Source organism: Oncorhynchus gorbuscha, linkage group LG16 (genome assembly GCF_021184085.1).
Source record: "Oncorhynchus gorbuscha isolate QuinsamMale2020 ecotype Even-year linkage group LG16, OgorEven_v1.0, whole genome shotgun sequence".
Classification (NCBI taxonomy): domain Eukaryota; kingdom Metazoa; phylum Chordata; class Actinopteri; order Salmoniformes; family Salmonidae; genus Oncorhynchus; species Oncorhynchus gorbuscha.
In genome coordinates this window covers 66,034,931-66,055,157 of record NC_060188.1, presented here as the reverse complement: position 1 = coordinate 66,055,157, position 20,227 = coordinate 66,034,931, and the positions used below count along the sequence as shown (strand labels likewise).

The 20,227-nt window shown below is 42.9% G+C and overlaps 1 pseudogene; it reads right to left on the bottom strand.

Moving 5' to 3' along the window:
- The window catches only part of LOC123999788, a 112,418-nt pseudogene that overhangs the window by 90,670 nt on the left and 1,521 nt on the right, over positions 1-20,227 (bottom strand).

Sequence of the window (20,227 nt, the reverse complement as noted above, 5' to 3'; positions counted from 1 at the left end):
TTTTGTCTGTCATAGTTGAAGTCTACCTATGATGAAAATTACAGGCCTCTCTCGTCTTTTTAAGTGGGAGAACTTGCACTTGCACAACTTTTTTGCCCCACTGTATGTATTCACCCCCCTTCGCTATGAAGCCGCTAAATAAGATATGGTGCAACCAATTACCTTCAGAAGTCACATAATTAATTAAATAAAGTCCACCTATGTGCAATCTAAGTCACATGATCTCAATATATATACACCTGTTCTGAAAGGCCCCAGAGTCTGCAACATCACCAAGCAAGGGGCACCACCAAGCAAGCGGCACCATGAAGACCAAGGAGCTCTCCAATCAGGTCAGGGACAAAGTTGTGGCCAAGAGAGGGCCGCCCACCAAAACTCACAGACCAGGCAAGGAGGGCATTAATCAGAGAGGCAACAAAGACACCAAAGATAACCCTGAAGGAGCTGCAAAGCTCCACAGCGGAGAGGGGAAAATCTGTCCAGAGGACCACTTTAAACCGTACACTCCACACAGCTGGACTTTACGGGAAGAGTGTCTAGAAAAAAACTAATTGCTTAAAGAAAATCATAAGCAAAGGCATGTGGGAGATTCACCAAACATATGGAGGAGGATACTTTGGTCAGATGAGACTAAAATTGAGCTTTTTGACCATCAAGGAAAACGCTATGTCTGGCGCAAACCCAACACCTCTCATCACCCCGAGAACAAAATCCTTACACTGAAGCATGGTGGTGGCAGCATCGTGCTGTGGGGATGTTTTTCATCGGCAGGGACTGGGAAACTGGTCAGAATTGAAGGAATGTTGGATAGTGTTAAATACAGGGACATTCTTGAGGGAAACCTGTTTCAGTCTTTCAGAGATTTGAGACGGGGACAGGGGTTCACCTTCCAGAAGGACAATGACCCTAAGCATACTGCTAAAGCCAGACTCGACTGGTTTAAGCGGAAACATTTAAATGTCTTGGAATGGCCTAGTCAAAGCCCAGACCTCAATCCAATTGAGAATCTGTGGTATGACTTAAAGATTGCTGTACACCAGCAGAACCCATCCAACTTGAAGGAGCTGGAGTAATTTTGCCTTGAAGAATGGGCAAAAATCCCAGTGGCTAGATGTGCCAAGCTTTTGAGACATACCCCAAGAGACTTGCAACTGTAATTGCTGCAAAAGGTGTCTCTACAAAGTATTGACTTTGAAGGGGGGGTGAATAGTTATGCACACTCAAGTTTTCAGTTTGTTTGTTTTTTTTTTTTTTTTTTTTACAATAAAAAATATTTTGCATCTTCAAAGTGGTAGGCATGTTGTGTAAATCAAATTATACAACCCCCCCCCCAAAAAAAAAAAACTATTTTAATTCCAGGTCGTAAGCAACAAAATAGTAAAAATACCAAGGGGGTTGAGTACTTTTGCAAGCCACTGTCACAATTGAAATTTTAGTCATTGAGCAGACACTCTTATCCAGAGCGACTTACAGGAGCAAATAGGGTTAAGTGTCTTGCTTAAGGCACATCGCAATATTTTTCACCTAGTCGCCTGGGGGATTTGAACCAGTGACCTTTCGGCTACTGGCCCAACCACTAGGCTACCTCCCTGAGATTTCAAATCCTCAAAAACATCTTCATTTAGTTAATCCATCTGTAGATACTCTACAGAAAATCTACAGACTATCAGTATCATTTCAACTAACGACTAACCCTGGTCCTAACCCTAACCTTAACCCTAACATTTTTATTTTATTGATTTAATAATTTTTTTTACCCCTTTTTCTCCCCAATTTCGTGGAATCCAATTGTTTTAGTAGCTACTATCTTGTCTCATCGCTACAACACCCGTATGGGCTTGGGAGAGACAAAGTTTGAAAGTCATGCGTCCTCCGATACACAACCAAGCCGCACTGCTTCTTAACACAGCGCACATCTAACCCGCAAGCCAGCCGCACCAATGTGTCGGAGGAAACACTGTGCACCTGGCAACCTTGGTTAGCGTGCACTGCGCCCGGCCCGCCACAGGAGTCGCTGGTGCACAATGGGACAAGGACATCCCTACCGGCCAAGCCCTCCCTAACCCGGACGACGCTAGGCCAATTGTGCGTCACCCCACGGACGTCGCGGCCGGTTACGACAGAGCCTGGGCGCGAACCCAGATTCTCTGATGGCACAGTGCCCTTAACCACTGCGCCACCCGGGAGGCCCTTACCCTAGCATTAACATTAACCCTTACCCTAACCCAGGGTTCCCCAACCCTGTTCTTAGAGAGCTACCCTCCTGTAGGTTTTCACTCCAACCCTAGTTGTAACTAACCTGATTCAGCTTATCGACCAGCTTATTATTAGAATCAGGTGCTCTAGATAAAGGTTGTAGCGAAAACCTACTGGACAATAGCTCTCCAGGAACAGAGTTGGCGAGCCCTGTGCTAACCCTTATTCTAAATCTAAATGTAACCCTAATCCTAACGTAACCTTAGCAAGCAGTCCCCAGGCGCCGAAAACGTGGATGTCGATTATGGCAGCCCCCCCGCACCTCTCTGATTCAGAGGGGTTGGGTTATATCAACAGATAGTTTGTTGATAGAATGACCATTTGTAGAGCATCTACAGATGTACTATCTGGATTATCCAAATAAAGTGTAACCACATCTACTATTTTATACATATCATGGTGCCTTTTATTCATGTGTCTATCTATCCATTAAGTTTTTCATCTGTTTTTTTTTTTCAGAAGGTGTGTGTGTGTTTGCGTGTGTGTGCCTGCACTGTTAGTCACTCATCTATACCCCAAGTTCTATGACAAAACAGATAGATTTGCGGCTAGACAATGGCTCTGCGTCTATAGATGTGGATTTCTCAACTGAGAGGATGAATAAAAGAGATTACTGGCATCATGCCTGTCCATGTTAACAGATATAGTCATTTGCTCCCTCTGTGTGTGCTCCCACTTAATGATAGCATATGCAAATGAGGATAAGGAGCTTTTTGATGGAGTGAGGGATAGGGAGAAGTGGGCGAGGTAAAGCCTTGGCAGATTTAAATCTTGGTAAACTGTTACATAGCGGGATTACCAGTAAAAGACCCTGGCAAAAATAGAGGCCCTAGTTATTTACTAGCCTTACAGCGGCAAACCATCTGGACTTAATTGTAAGACACAAACGTTACAAAGATCAACAGGGGATTTGGCCACAAAGCCTCTTTCCCTATGGAATTGGTGTCCACTGGTCCTAAAGAAAAAGGGAGGCTGCTTTGGGCACGTCACATCATGCGCTTCAAGAAAACAGACTGCTCTGTCTGTCCTACAAACGTCCCCTTTTTGTCTCCATGTTCAAATCATGGGATTTTGTCTAGTGTGTGCACGATACTTTTGAACCAAAAGGCCTATATCACTGGTATTTACAGTGCAGTGCAACATGGACGTAGAAATGTGACGAGATAGAAAAACACACAGAGCAGTCAGTCGGCATCAAAGCAGCTAATTGCCTTGAGCCTGAGTGCCCTTAAGTGTGAGGCCACCCAATAGATCCCAATTAGGGCATGAAACGCCCCGCTAACGATGCTTAACTAACAATGCTAAGTTATGTAAATCAGTACTGAGGGGATAGCATTAGTAGTACCAAAGCTAACCAATGGAGATTGTCTGAACAGGTATCATAGTATGGTATTATTATTCAATATAAATAGTCACATGTTGTTGTTGGCAGCCATTTGTAAACCAGAAGATGCATAAGAGTACCATTCCAGCATTGAGCGGCAGCTAGGCAGGTAGCCAGTCTAATCCTATTTAACAGGATCTGGCTGTGCTGCAGGAGGGTGGTTGGGCTGGGCTGGGGTGATATCAGGAGTGCAATGGGGTCAGGGATGGTGATGTGTTAGCCTATGATGTGAACTAGCCCTATGGGGACGGGTGTTAGCACCTCAAAGCACCTCATTCAAAGGGTCATACCCCCCGCCGACCTCCTACCTGCACCCTCTACCCCAAAATAATCTGAACAGGCACCACTTTAGGAGAATGCATTGAAAAAATTCAAGGCAAGAACAAGGTGTCCTTTATTCATACAGTATGTTACTGAAATGCATCCAAGTGAGATAACACTCAAAGAACCAAGCCAAGCCTTCACTCAATGCTTTCCAGAAGTGTCCTAATCTGTCCCAAGAATCTCTGCGGCATGGCAGACGGGTCACCCAAGACCAAATATTGGGGCCCTAAGCCACTGCCGCTTTAACTCGTTTATTTTCTTCCGCTGTGTTAATTCCTGCCATCTCCATATGTTGGTGGGATTAGAGATATATTAAAGCCATGCTGTCTGGACCAGACCAGGGGAGGCTAGTTCTAATCCTGGTTGAAGAGCGAGCACCCGACTGAGCGACCGGACGGATGCAGGCAGAGTGAGACCCCCCTGGGTCGAGACCAAGCTGGAACTGGTCTGGGCTGGCATACTGACCTGACTCTCTGACCTCAGGCCTGCCACAGCTGCGCAACTGTTGCTGAGAATGGGGGTTTGGAAAAGAACTTGACCAGTAGATCAGGAAGACTCTGAGGGAAGGAATGATGTTGGAATCCCAGGAAGAGGTCACAGAGATATCTATCTAGACATAGAGGTATCTGTCTCTATGGCACTTAACAATGAGTTATTAAGGTCAGTGCAGTAGTTATGCACTTATAAAAGACAAGGCATCAACCTTGGGTAAGTATTCAGAGTATTCTTATAAGTGACATGAGGGTGGGAGTGGACATTATACTGTGCATGTGAATGGAAAACTACTGTGAGCATTATGCAGTCACACAACTTCAGACTGCAGCTCTTTTTCCATGTGGCAAAACTATGGTCCGTTCTTTCACTGGTACAGGCATGCATTTCCTAAAAAAAAGAAAACAATATGGGGAGGGTGTAGTTATAAAAAAAGATTGCCATGACAACAACCTGCCCTCCCCATAGATTTCCCTCCTCTCCATCCCTCCATAAAGGGCTTAGCAGCCGACTCAACAGGTGGCTGTTGTGTTGTCAAGAGAGGAGAGGAGAGGAGAGGAGAGGAGAGGAGAGGAGAGGAGAGGAGAGGAGAGGAGAGGAGAGGAGAGGAGAGGAGAGGAGAGGAGAGGAGAGGAGAGGAGTCCGCTTGCCACAGATAAGCTCACAGGGGTCACAGGGTTGGGCACGTTATTTAGCAATGTGACTTCATAACTGTAACAACCTACCTACCCTGCTGCCACAGTCCTGTCCCACGCATCTCCACAACCCCCCCACCCCCTCCTCCAGCTCCTCCTCCACTCATTAGCAGGTATAATCCCTGTAGATCCATCTGTCAGACACATGGCCACAGAGCCACAAAGCAGCAAGCAAACAAGCCTTAGAGAAACAACCATTAGAACAGCCATTATGGGCTATTTGAATTGGCTGGCTGATCACCTCACCTGACTGTTTGCTCTGCCTGTTCAGACAATAGTGCCATTATAGCATCACTCCTTCACACAAGAGAAATGATAGTGGCTGATAAACAAGCACACCTGTTGCTGGGTTTTTGTTCTCTGGCATGGTATGAATTTCACGTCCCTTCCTGTCTCTGCCTCAGTTTCTATCAGTAGAATACAGCATCATATATCTGATGCAGTGTCTGTGTCACCAATGCAATCATGCTGGAGTTATCTGAACTTTTATGAGAGATAATTTAAAATGCAGGTCTCCCGAGCAGCACATGGGTCTAAGGCACTGCATCGCAGTGCTAGCTGTGCCACTAGAGATCCTGGTTCGAGTCCAGGCTCTGTCGCAGCCGACCGCGACCGGGAGACACATGGGGCGGCTCACAATTGGCCCAGCGTTGTCCGGGTTAGGGGAGGGTTTGGCCGGCAGGGATGTTCCTGTCCCATCTCGCACTAGTGACACCTGTGGTGGGCCGGGCGCAATGCACTCTGACACGGTCGACAGGTGTACAGTGTTTCCTCTTACACATTGGTTTGGCTGGCTTCCTGGTTAAGCGGGCGTTGTGTAAAGATGTAGTGCAGCTTGGCTGGGTTGTGTTTCGGAGGACGCATGGCTCTCAGACGTCGCCTCTCCCGAGTCCGTACGGGAGTGGCAATGAAGGGAAAGGACTGCAACTACCAACTGGGAAGAACATGGGGTTCAAAAGATAAATACAAAAAAATAAAGGGATACACGAAAAAATCAAAAACAGAAATCATGTTGTTTCTATAAAGTCAGAATGTTTGGTAGAATGTTTGGTAGAATATCCCCCACGTATGGATTCTAAAGGGTTACATTTAATAGGGCATAGATTTAATCAATTAATGATGTGTTAAATGTTCCTATAAGTGTTTATTTCTATTTCTCTTTATGTTACAGAAACAAAAACGAGAATAGAGAATGGACCAAATTATCACTTCACAATATTTGCAAAGCTGATCATAAGACATTGACTATATTTGCTTCAGAACTCATTTCCATTCTTAAAAGTATTTCATCAATGGTCCAGGGGTGATAGCAAAGGGAGACTGTGCCGATTATACATTTTCTGTATTGATCAATTCATCTATTCAATAGTCAATGAGTACCAGGCAGCACTGTCTTTGATAAAGTAACAGAGGCCTGCTCACAAAATGGCTGCCGTTTATTCACAACATAACCCCATTGCTCCCAGCACTGCTCATTGGAAAAAATAAACTCATTACCAGCGGCCTTCTCTGTCTGTCTATTCACCCTGATTGTCAGCAGATTAAGAACTATCTGTTGTATAAGATAGTTGATTGCTTTTTCTTCAAGAGTATTGCCATGGATGCCAAGAAATCTTGGGTTACGTTGCGCTCACTGACCCAGGCTTTGTGGAAAAGTAATCCTGGTTTGGGGCTAAACTGGGATCAAGGCACCAGAAACACACAATGTAATCAGTGACACATCACACCCAAGGAATCAGACAGTAGGATAAATCCAAACAGATGTTTATCTACAATGACAATTATAACATATGTTATAGAGCATTAATTGTAGAGTATTAAATGTGCCATTCAAGGATTAAAGGAGTCTGTATCGGACCACGTTGGTGCAAAACAAACAAAAGAACTGTACACTGCTATCAAATTCTAGAATTCCATTCACTGACAATTCATAACAGATATAACTAATAGAAATAGAAAGAAACTGAATAAATAGTATAAAAATAGATCATCCATAATATATTAAACGCCTGAAGGAAAACTCCATTTAAAACACGCATCTTTTCAAATAAAATATTCAGTGTATCATATTTTTCAATATATCAGTTCATAAATTGCTGAAAACATATTTTTTAATGGCATTTAAATGGCAGGAAATTATGTGGCGCAAAGAGGAGTACATGGTGCTTTCCACAGAAGGAGGTTCTCCCCTACCGTCCTAGGAGTGTGTGTGAGAGACCCCTTAGTGATCGCTGTGTGTGTGTGTGTGTGTGTGTGTGTGTGTGTGTGTGTGTGTGTGTGTGTGTGTGTGTGTGTGTGTGTGTGTGTGTGTGTGTGTGTGTGTGTGTGTGTGTGTGTCAGTGAGACGGAGAGAAAATGGCTGCACAAGGTCACATGGTCTGGCCTCCATTTTGGAGTTTGCATAATGTTTCTGCAGGTTGCCCGTCATTTGACAAACACCACACACACACAAACAGTGAATCCTACGCCACATTGTTGTGAGTGCACACAGGCGAAAGCTTGTAAAAACCAAGCACAATTAAAAAAGAAGAAACTGGCTACCATACAGTGAGCTTAATAGCTGTTGAGAGAGAGTAGCTTATCTTCCCACCACAGCTAATATGTGCTTCTCAATGAGATGAAAGCCTTGCTCCCTTTCTCAACTGTTTTGTTCAATTTCTCCAGGCAATTTATTTAGAAAGAAAAAAAGAGTGTTAGTGCAGAAAACGCTATTGGCTAAGCATTCGACGAGTCATCCACCCAATGCACCAATCAGGTGCCTCAGACAAAATCAACGGAGAACCTCAGCAACCAAATTGATATTTACTATACTGAGGATCAGAGATTTTAAGGGACTCCTGACAGCCAAATATTAATACCTCAAACATAAAGAACATCACATTAAATATAATTTAATTATTCAATATTTAATTGACAGAAATCGTATATTTTTTTCTGTTCTTTTTGATATATTTCATACATACAGTATAATCTAAATGGTACTCACTGGTTAGTCTATAAAACCCGAAGAAAGCGGGAAGCAAATGATTTTGCATATTCAACTGCGTGATCAAAAAATCAAAAAATGCAAAAATCAAAGGCCTGGAGAAGAGCAATGACACGGACCAGATCATGTTGCATCGTGCCAAATAAAAGGCTTCCTGTGAATTTGAATGCTGACACTGTTCTTTTTAGTTAACACACTTCATTCTGTGTTCTGCTATAGATTAGACTGGATTATGCAAAGGACCCTACACACATACGCTTATCAGTTCAATTTCTTTGTGCCCAGAATGTTTTTTACAACCAACTCTCCTACTATTGTATCTGTCTCTGCAGCTGCCAAGTGTAACTAAAGGATTATGCAAGCAGCTTCCAAAAGCAAATAGATTTCTACACCTCAGAGAGAGAACATGCTGGAAATGCAGTGCACTTTGTCCACCATACATAGGCAATGTGTACTTGAGTTATGTGAGTATAAGCTTTCCGTGTGCATAGCAGGAGGACAGGGTCCAGGGAGTAACTGGCCTTGATATGCCAACATGGGAACACTGTGGATATCTTTATCAAGAAGGGCTCCTCTGTGATGGGCCATTGTTCTTTTAAAAAGTATGTCACTCTTATATATATGAAATAGTATTACTTTCTATATAAATACATTATTCTAAATATATTTTGTAATACATGACTGAACTGAAACACAAAAACAAATACATTTTATAAATATCTTTAACATACCAATAAAATAAAAAATATACGCATGAAAATAATTATTCAAGAATTGAATTATATTATGTAGATAAAATCTAATTAAAAATGTTGCTAATAAAAATGCAATATCAAAATATAAATGTGTCATATTTTACAATTAAACTGTTATATATAAAAATATAAATATATAACACTATATCTAATTTTATTACATCAAATTTGTAGAATATAATCATTAAAAACACCACCAACATTTGCATGTATTACACAACAACAGTGAAATTCACTATCAGTGAAACTAATACCAGTTCCAAATTGATCATTGGTAAACATTGTGATCATGAAGCCTATTATTAAATCATCAATCTACTAATTGCCAACTACTTTTTACTTGCTATTCCAAAACAGAAGAATCACTATTCATAATATGAACATGTCCTAATACAAACAACTACAAAGAAACAACCTCTAAGGTAAGGGTCTTTCAGTGTAGACACACTACTTAGCATAAATCTTCCAGTCATCCCTTCCCCATCTGTTCTTCAATACCACATCAAACTCAAGGTCCCTTATCACAGCATTCAATAAATAACTTCTAAGAGTAGGACATGACATGACACTGCATCTGGGTAGGGGAGACTGGGACTAGGTGGGGAGAGATGGGTGGGGGGTAGAATTCCCAGAACCCACTCTGGTATTCAGTACACAGGGATATCACTATCCCAGCTGCCCAATATGTCTACCTATCTATCAAGGTGATTTCCCCTGGTGAGGAAGTACTGTAGCCTTGGAAACACCTATAGGCAGGTCACCTTTATCCTGGCGGAGCATCTCCCTCCCTCCCTCTGTGGTGAATGAATTAACTTCATTATTCCCTGTTCTGATTAGCATCATGACCTTGGAGGGATTCATCATCACTATACACTATCCTCTTCTGGCAGATCCTGGGAAGGAGAGAGAAGGGAGGGACTCCCCCTGGCCTGGATGACTGAGCTCTTCCTTTCATTGAGTTGATAAAGGTTCCTAGATTTTTATATTTAATCATTAAAATAATGTTTGTCAATATGTCATATTTTTCTGTCTAAAGACAGAATCAGAGCAAACCAGACATGGATTAAGAGGAGCTGTTTTCAGAAGGCTGTGCATTACACATTACACAGGTGTGGTTGATTTCTGTATCAACATGGTACAAACTATAACCCTGCAGAAGCAGTGAAAAAAATTGGGTATTGTGATATATTATATACAATTCTATATCTGAATAAATGTACGTAATATATATATTTAAATCTGTAAAGGTCTACCCTAGTATGATAGTTGTGATATATTCTGGGTTTAATGTTGCTGTTGCAATCACAAGTGTTTAAAAAACAGATCCACACACACATACATCAGAAGAGAAATGCTCTGATGTCAAATGACGTTTCACTTTTCGCCTGAAAGAAATCTGAAAATGTGACAACATGGAGCCATTTGTCGTGAGTCTGCATCAAAGCTCAAGTCATGTTTTTCTTATTTCTTTCTCAGTCTTGACAGAAAATGCAGTGCAGGCAGAGAGAGAGACAGAGTGAGGAAGAGAGAGAGGAAGAGAGAGAGTGTGTGTTTTTGCTGTGAATAGGGAGAGTGAGTGGCATTCATGGACAGCCCCTCTGTCTCTCAAAGACACTGCAGTAGCTGCACACATGCGATAAGAGCAGCCTACGCCACAGTCTCCGCCCCCCCTCTCTCCCCCTCCTTCTCCCCACAAACACACACACACGCACACACACATCTCTCTGCCAACAGCCTGCTGCAGTTTCCATGCAGATGTCGCCAGTCAAAGGTTGGTCTTATGGATCACCTAATTGTGACGTCGCCATCACCAACAGCAAGGTTAAACATGGGAGAGAAATGGAGTGATGGAGGGGGGACTAGCCTTCCCCTCTTTTCTCGCTGACAGAGTAATCACGCGGTGCTAAGAAGACAGCAGCACAACCGTTTGTTTGTCTCTGGCTGAGACTGGCGCTAAGGCTCCTTGTGTTTGTCACCATCGTCTCTAGATCTAGAACACGGCTCTTTTTCCTCCTTTCCTTGTCCTTCCATAGTCTTTCTGCTCTTACATTATGGTTCAAGATCCCTTAACCAACCCAACAGAAACCAGGACGATGAAAGTATTCTTTATAGAAAGGCCTAAACACATTTGTCTTGGGATTTGTTCTATGGTGCCCTGATGCTGGTTCACAACACCTGTTCAGGGGGAGAGAGACAGAGAGTCATTAGTTTCCATCTCTTTCCTGATCTAACGAGCTCTATCGTGACAGATACACTGAGTCACCGTCAGACTGACGGGGATGTAGGCCACTGAGAGTGCAGTGTTGATCTCTCCACTCACAACCTAACCTGTACGCTTGAGGTTGGGCTTAGTCCCGCTCAGGTGAGGACCCTCGCTTTCCTATCATGTCATACAGTTAGAACGTTCTCCTTGGGCTCCTCCTCCAGATGTTCTCCTATATCACCTTGTGTATCATATCTATATCACAGATACCTTGTGTGTCCATCTGTCTGTCCAGATGTAGGTGTAGCATTCATCTGATATCGCTGCCCCTCCTCCATGGCAGGACCATCTACTGTATAAAGCCATCTCAGCAGAGTGATGGGTTACCCTTCCTCAGCTGACCTCATCAAAACCTTCCCTCCTCTACTCTCTTGTAAACTCTGCGAAGACGTTCACTTCTTTATCCCTCCTCTGCCTGTTTCTGTCTGAAAACATGGCATACCATAACATGTCTACATACAATTGAATGGAATCTCAAACTGGACAAACAAACGGCCTTATAAGATCATAGGTACCTCGTCTTGTCACGTGTGTGTCTCGCCACAAAAACAAGAGGGACCCAGAGAGACACTAGTGTAGTTCAAATCATTGGAAAAAAACAATATCCTAATGTCACTAAAACGCACACTCTCTACTCTCCGATCACCACTGACACCTTCCCTTTGACCCACTGATAAATACTCTAAAACGCACACTCTCTACTCTCCGATCACCACTGACACCTTCCCTTTGACCCACTGATAAATACTCTAAAACGCACACTCTCTACTCTCCGATCACCACTGACACCTTCCCTTTGACCCACTGATAAATACAATTTTAGGTAGATATGTACATTAGGCCGAGTAAAGTGATTACGCATCAGGATAGATAATAAGAAGAGTAAAATGAAGATCAGGGCCTCCAAAACATCCAGTCCACAGAAATCTCTAAATGCTAATTAATGTGTGGCTCCTTCCATGATTAGCCCATGTTGCACTGATAGCTAATCTGTATCTTGGACGGGGGCCACGTGTGACCTGGCAGGGCTCCAGATCTTTCTGGTGCTGCTGGGGTCTGGAGGCTGTAAGAAGAGTCCACCACAACTACCAACATCTTTCTCCTCCCTGGAAGATACAGTACATGTGCCAAACTGCAGCAGCACCTATGGAGCCCTCGCTCACTGTTTATCAAAGACTAAGCTGCACTTAGTCCCCCTCTCTCCCTCACACCGGCTCAGAGCTCTAATCGTTCCCAGCCCCGGCCTAGAGTTTAATAAGGAACAAATTGTGGTTATTCATGAGCAAACAGCCACAGTGCAGAGGTGGGAGTTTGATCAGTGCAGGGAATGTGGTGGTGGTGGGGGAGATAAGAGAATGAATATATCTGTCTAGGTCTGGGAGCGGAGCAGGGGAAGGCTGACAAAGGCTGTTGGAATCTAGCTAACCACATATGGATCTGCATTACATTATTTATCAACACTCACAAATGCTCACTGAGTGTCTACGACAGTGTCAGGATCTTCATAGGATCTTTCAAACTTAAATAAGTGCATGGATAATAAAATATGGGGGACATTTTGGCTCTACATGTGGCTTGGCTGGCTAAGGGAAGCATGCTTCCCCTCCTCTCTCCTCCCTCACCCCCATGCTTATCATGTTGTGTTCACACTGCCCTGCGCACAACTGCCTCTCTCCCGTCATGATCCCCTAATGCTTATTGGCAGCCGCAGCCAGATTCATGTGCACAGGTATCGATTTTCCTCCCTATTTCTTTGTGTAACCCTTTATTTATCCCGTTATTTCTCCTGCTAAGGCCCCTGCCACTAGGTGTGGCGGGAGAACCAGCCGGGAGCCTGTGAGAGGAGGAGGAGAATGCTGGTTACACCAGAGACACTCACTACCATGCTCACTATACAGCACACCATTTATTTATATTTATCTATTTGATTTTTGCAGGGAGTGAGTGCTCTGCTCCAGAATACATTCAACCTTAGTTTGAGCCGTGTGTGTGTGTGTGTGTGTGTGTGTGTCTGCGGACTGTACGTCTGTACAAACACTCAATCCTCCACAGGCCGCCTGACCCATTTTCGGTGTGAATAACAATACTCCAGCCAATCATAGAGAGGAGAAATGACGAGCTCTCGAAAAAGACTCTCCATCCGGCCTGTCACGCATCAGAGTCCAAACCCTGCCTGTCGACAGGGAGAGAGAGAGAGAGAGAGAGAGAGAGAGAGAGAGAGAGAGAGAGAGAGAGAGAGAGAGAGAGAGAGAGAGAGAGAGAGAGAGAGAGAGAGAGAGAGAGAGAGAGAGAGAGAGAGAGAGAGAGAGAGAGGGAGAGACCTTCACCTCACCCCACCCTCCTCCTCCAACATGGCTATGGCTTCCAGAAACACGGCCATGTTAGTCCCTTCTTGCGCCTTTCCTCCCCTCCATCCCTCCCTCCCTCCCTTCTCTCTCTCTGTCTCCATCACACAGAGACCAGTAAAACCATTATCCCTCCTCTGCCTCAGCCCCAGCTTCAGCCCCCTTCTCAAGGCTGTGCTGCATTCACCAATGCTTACGCTGCATCTATACTGTTTTACCATAGAGCAAACCAACAGTGAGTGTGCTATACTGTATGAATGCTGCAATTTACACTGAACACACCATAACACCTGATACCTGTAGTCTATAGTTATATGAGAAATGATTCCTTCCAATTTAATTTTATCTTCAGTCCTCAAAAAGGCAACATCAATACAGCTGAATTACTATTGACTTTTTCCCTCTACAAATGTTGATCTAATACTTAAAGGGATAGTTCACACAAATACAAAAAATGCATTGGATACCTTAACCTGTAAGCAGTCTATTTACAAGGTATGACAGAAATCTATGCATTGGTTTTATTTCCCTGGCACTGTTTCCAAATGCTAAAGTTTTAGCATTTGTGGCACAAATCCCATTCAATTCATGGGACCGATATTATAATTATTTGCTCACTATGTCCAAATAATCCGAAAGTATCTCAAATTAATTGTGACGCTTAACAAAGTCACTTACAGATGATTTGAACATGATGCACGAAAAATGCAAATATCGGTCCCATGACTTGAATGGATTTGTACTACAAATACTAAATGCTAAATTGGATTTGTGCCACAAATGCATTTGGAAACAGTGCCAGGGAAACTAAACCAAAGCTTGGATTTCTGTCATTCATTTGTTTTCCTATAAAAGTTTTGAGCTTATCTTGCAACCGTTTGTGGTAGATGGTGGCAGATTGTGGTAAATTGTGTCATTCTGGCAACAATGGCTGACAGTTATATAACGTACCATAGAATCCTGCGGCACCAGGCAAGCTGTGCAGCAGGGAAAAAAATGAAAGGAAGAACCACTGTACCTTGTGCACAGACCGCTTACAGTGTAAGGAAAGTGATGCGTCATTTTGTAATTTGGAAGAACTATCCCTTTTACTTTCGAATAGCTGAGTTTTACACCCATTTACATGCATGCATGACATCAAACTTTCATTGGTGATATCCACATTTGCTCCAAAGCAATACAAAATTTTAAAATCAATGGTGTACAGAAAGTAATATTGATAGTATATATTCTGTGATAAAATCATCGGCCCCATTTCAGAGAGGACTGTTTACAAACACCGACCATATACTCCCAGTCGAGTCTTTTTCTTTCCCATTGAAAAAGAGCCAACATTTTTGTTTATTTTGTATTATACAGAAATCAAAAACCATGTTGAAAACTGCTGTGTTATACAATGTATGTCAAACCAGGTCAAAAATCCCAATCTAAAGTTTGCAATGCTCCCACGTAAGGAAATAGTGGCTGTGAGGAACGACCGTGGCTTCAGGCTATTCAGAGTGGGAGAGTGGTAAATTGTGGGACCAGGTGTCCAAGTACACGTAACGTAAGCTATGTGTGTAAAACATTTCATCACACGTTAGATATTTAACTTGTTTAGTACAGCCACTCAAAAAGTATAGACTACTAATCGCTGTCCATGGTGCTGAAATTGTGGCATGTCTATGCGGCTGTCTGTCGAATTGATGATAGGCTTTCTGTGGTGCCACTGCCAGGGCATGTAGCCTAAAGGTTTGCTTTAGACAATGGATACATTTTTATTGGTAAGCCTATTTGGTCATAATTTTCTCATGTTAAGGATAACATTTCAAGAAGCTATATACGATGTAGCAATGCTGACATTTAGACTGCTGGCTGCTGGCAATAATGTCAATACTTGTTCCGTAATTAAAGTTGGAAAATCAAACAATGCTAATTGTAAAATGGCATACTAAAACCACCTCCAAATAATACAGCCAGTCTACCCTGAAAATACTAGCTTATTGTTGCATTATGCAGTGTAGCATACTATCTATAGCTAAATACAGTATTAAGCTGCTACAATAAACTTTTTAATAACAATTACACATCAAATAACCTAACAATTATCCTGAAGTATTCTCTCCCTGTGTCTCGTTTTCTCTTTGTTTCTCTAAGAAAAATGTTTATCTGTGTCTGTAAATGTCTCTCTCTCTTTTTCTACGAAGAGGGCTATAGAAGCTAGAGTATGCGAGTACGTCGCCTTGCATTTTTATGTGCAAATGTTTTCACCACGGCCCGTAGGCCTAGGTTGTGGGCCCAACAGTTTTCTATACTAAGTATTGACAAGCCAGACAATCTTTCCTGAGACATGCGTTATACTTTAAATTGCGCTGCACACAATTTAAACTTAGTCTTGAATGATGCTTGCCAAGATATACCAGAGATAAAGGGACTGTTGATATTGCAACCACACAAAGCCAGTTCACCAGTATGAATGACATTGCGAACCGATTATTTTGAACTGTTGTCCGCTAAAGATGATAATCTGTTATGGCTGTCCAATATCCAGACGACCTGTCCCCAGGGCTTCCTATACAAGTCATCTCTTTCCAGCAATGAAGGATAATGAGAGGACCAATTAAATATGTTGCAGAACTGCTGTATTTGAAGCACCACTCCTTTCTGCCCAGTTTCCCTGATGTTGCTACGGCAATCAAGCTGTTTTTACCATCCCTGTAACCATCCCTGAGATCGTTTTCTAAAATAAACTCATAAAGAACTACCTAAGAAGCATTGGGCTGTTGGTCTGATATGTGCTTTTAAACACCTGAGTAAGCTCCACTCATTGCACTGGTGGCGTCGTAGCCTCGACCACAGCACTTGTTCACGATACCCCCTTACTTTTAATAATTTATTTTTCAAGGCCTGAGTCAGTCACTTTCTTGAAGCCCAATAAACAAACAATTAGCTTCCTAGTACATATGGAAATTAAAAATATTTATGAATTACTTTTTGGAGGGTTACTGTAAAATGATTTTTAAAACACAAAATAGACATTGATGGGCCCAAGAGCTCGTGGGCCCCCCTGCCTTGCGGGGTCTGCAGGGGTGTCCGGTATTCCAGTGCTAGTGTAATTATAAAAGCAGCACAATGAGGGAAGAACAACAATATTACGTTTTTCTACGTACCAAGAAAGTTCTGGAGCAGGCAATGTTAAAATCATCTTTAGACATGTTGTACTTTACCTAAATGTAGTTTTGAAATGGACTAAAACAAGTAGACAACAACAAAATTGCGTTTGAAAAAGGTTCATTTTTTTCGGGGTTACCAAGGTTACCAAGGCTAAGACATTCTAGCTAACACCAACTGAGAGTACTGTAAAGCTGACACCACAGAGAGAGAGAGAGAGAGAGAGAGAGAGAGAGAGAGAGAGAGAGAGAGAGAGAGAGAGAGAGAGAGAGAGAGAGAGAGAGAGAGAGAGAGAGAGAGAGAGAGAGAGAGAGAGAGAGAGAGAGAGAGAGAAAAGAAAAGAAAACATCAGCCCATGAACACATGATGATGGTGGCCTGGCTTTTGATAAAACAATTGATATTTACTTCACAGTGACCACCAGCCCGGAGACACACATGACTGACTGGCTGGTCACTAAACAACTTGAAAATGGCTGGAAAATGGCAATGAAACATGAGTGATAAACTGTGAAATCCACCAGATAGATAGACAACAGTGTTGAACTTCCAACCAGAAGAACAAATCAGGGAAGCTTGGATGAATATCAATAAGACAGGAATAAGAACAATATGAATATTATGTTGTTGCTGAACACCATTATATCACATAGTGTGTATTCTGAAAGAGAACAGCTCTTTTGGGTAGCTGATTCAACAATAAATGTTACACGTTCAGGTATAACACATATAGTCAATGACCCGTATATACTGATGGTATGAGGATGGTACATAGTCATTGGTGGTACAAATGACTTCCCATGTCATAATGTACCTTATCACTTTGCTCCTAAATACAAGGACAGGGAGTGACCATGGCATGTTTGTGTGTGTGTGTGTGTGTGTGTGTGTGTGTGTGTGTGTGTGTGTGTGTGTGTGTGTGTGTGTGTGTGTGTGTGTGTGTGTGTGTGTGTGTGTGTGTGTGTGTGTGTGTGTGTGTGTGTGTGTGTGTGTGTGTGTGTGTGTGTGTGTGTGTGTGTGTGTGTGTGTGTGTGTGTGTGTGTGTGTGAGAATGGGGGGTGGGTAGGTGGAGCAGAAAAGGGCAATGTGATGTGATGGCCGATAGCTCTGGTTTGTGGCTCGTGTGTGGAATGAGAAGGAGTGTGTAGAGTGTGTGCGTGTGTGCCTCTCTGCAGTGCTGGGGGCCGGCCCCACTCGTGCTGAATGCAGAGCAGGCCAGATCAGGCCATGGCAAATCACTACAAGGCCCTCCTCATTGACTGCAGCATAGCACAGCCCTCAGTCTGCACCTGGGGAATGGAGAACACTGCTTGGGCTGTCTCTCTCTCTGTGAGTCAACAGAAACAGAACCAGCAACCCAACCCCAACATGACACAAACAAACCTAATATGCTATTGATGGAGAATAAGTATTTGGGTTTGTTTCAACATTATAATCTCAATTAATAGAATATCAATCGAATGTTTATTACTGGATGCAACAAAAATAGTGTTTTTGATTTTGTCAGAGGCTATCAATGCTATCAATGCAACAAGCATACTTTCTTTCAACATGAGAAGCTATTTTGAGGTTTTGGTTAAATGCAACCATTAGTGTCATCAGCATAGTAGCTATAGGATGAGCTTTCTACTATTGGGCATATTTCATAATATCCCTTGTCTTAAGTCTTATTCACAAACAGTGAAGTGAAGCCGACTGAACCCACGAGGAGGATTCCTAAAATGGTTCCCGGAAGAACACAATCCATAAGACTGTTGCAGATGCAAGGAACCCTTCACCATGGGAATGAAAACATTTCAGAGCTTTGAACCTAGAACAATACATCACTGGATTCATCCTGCATTATGCTGTAGCAGCCTGCCACGCGGCAGAGCAGCGGAGAAGATACACGTGTGGGTGTCATTGCTTCATCCCCAGCCATATCTTCACCCATATCTTAGTGACAATCAGCTGCTTATCAGAGGAGGGGACCATGTAGCTATAGACACAAATGAATGGGATATGTGTTACGTCCGTCGTTGAATGAGTGAGACCAAAGCACAGCGTGGAAAGTGTTCATCGTACTTTGTTAAATGAACACCAAAAAATATATATATATATAAACAAACGTAAAGCTCTGTAGCGCACCACTCTGTAGTTTCATATTAGACCGTCATTCCACGCATGCAGACACTGGAGCTCTTTGAGTGGTGCGTTGTTAGGTTCTGCACAGCAACCCATCCTAAAGTAGGCTTAACCCCAGTGAGACTTACAGAGGGATGGTTAGATGGGGCCTGCTGCCTGCTTCATGGTACACCTCTCCAATAGAAATACTATCATCCATAATTCATACTACCAGAGACAGAAAAACTTTATTTCATGAAGTTTTTCGAGTCTAAGTGTTGATATTGTCTTCTATTTTTTTACTCATTAAACATTTAAAAGGTGGGCTTTGGCGGCCCCTAGAAAACAAGAGTAGGGCATGGTCATCTGCCTAAAGCCATCAGGCAGCATGGATATCACGCATGCACGCAGACACACACATGCACGCACACACATACATGCATGCAGACACACACATGCACGCACACATGGACACGCACACACATTATTTCACACACGCAGACTATTTAAGTTGCACTTGATATGCGTGAATCATGAAGAATGGGGAGGATGGACTGTGGGTGCATGTGTTGAGAAATTAATAAAGACTATTTGCTGCTAGATTCATAGACTTCCGTCATCTATTATTTAGCATGGAGAAGAGCACTGGATTGGTGGCGGCTACATCTTTCTGACAGCGTGTACATTTTGATTTTAACAGCACAAAGTAAACATTTTGTTTTGATAGTGAAGTTCACATAGGACAGCAAGGAAAAATACCCATTTGGACTTGCATATGAAAATGATTGCATTGCGTCCTTACAGTACATCAATCGAATGGATTATATGACAAGTCTTAGAATACAGTCAAGTATTAAGTCTAGGGGAAAAAAATACTTGACATTATGAAACGTATGTATTCCATAAACCATAACCGCATATCCTCTCAGCTCCAAAACGTCCTCCCGGCAAATCCATTTATGGACGATTAAGAGATTGATATAGCTTTCAACATGGTTGCTTTCGCCTCAGCGGACAAATTGTGAAAGATCAACAACAAAAAAAACCGCTGCATTTGCCCTCCATCCAAAAGTCAAAACGACATTATCTTTGTCTATTGAGTTTGTTAAATGCCCCACATAAAGTGAATTTGCCCCCGGGGTCTAGGAAACAATCGAGTAGACGAGCGTCCCATTTAAGCAATTTGAATGATCAAACTGTGCAACGCGTACCATACAATGGCCCCCATCACCAGAGAACTAGGTCAATAGCACTGAGGCTAAGTGACACCACAGGGCTGCCATGCCCTCCTCCTTGCTCTCGTGGAAGACTCTCGCCCAGCCAGGTCAGCAGGGAAATAGGGCCAGTCTGTCATGAGGTCAAACAGACATGGATACAAGACAACGCAACAGGCTGGTTGCATGGCTGGAACAGGTACAAGGGGCATGGGCACTAGTCTACTAGTCTAGCCTGACCTCACAAGGCCTTGCAGACAG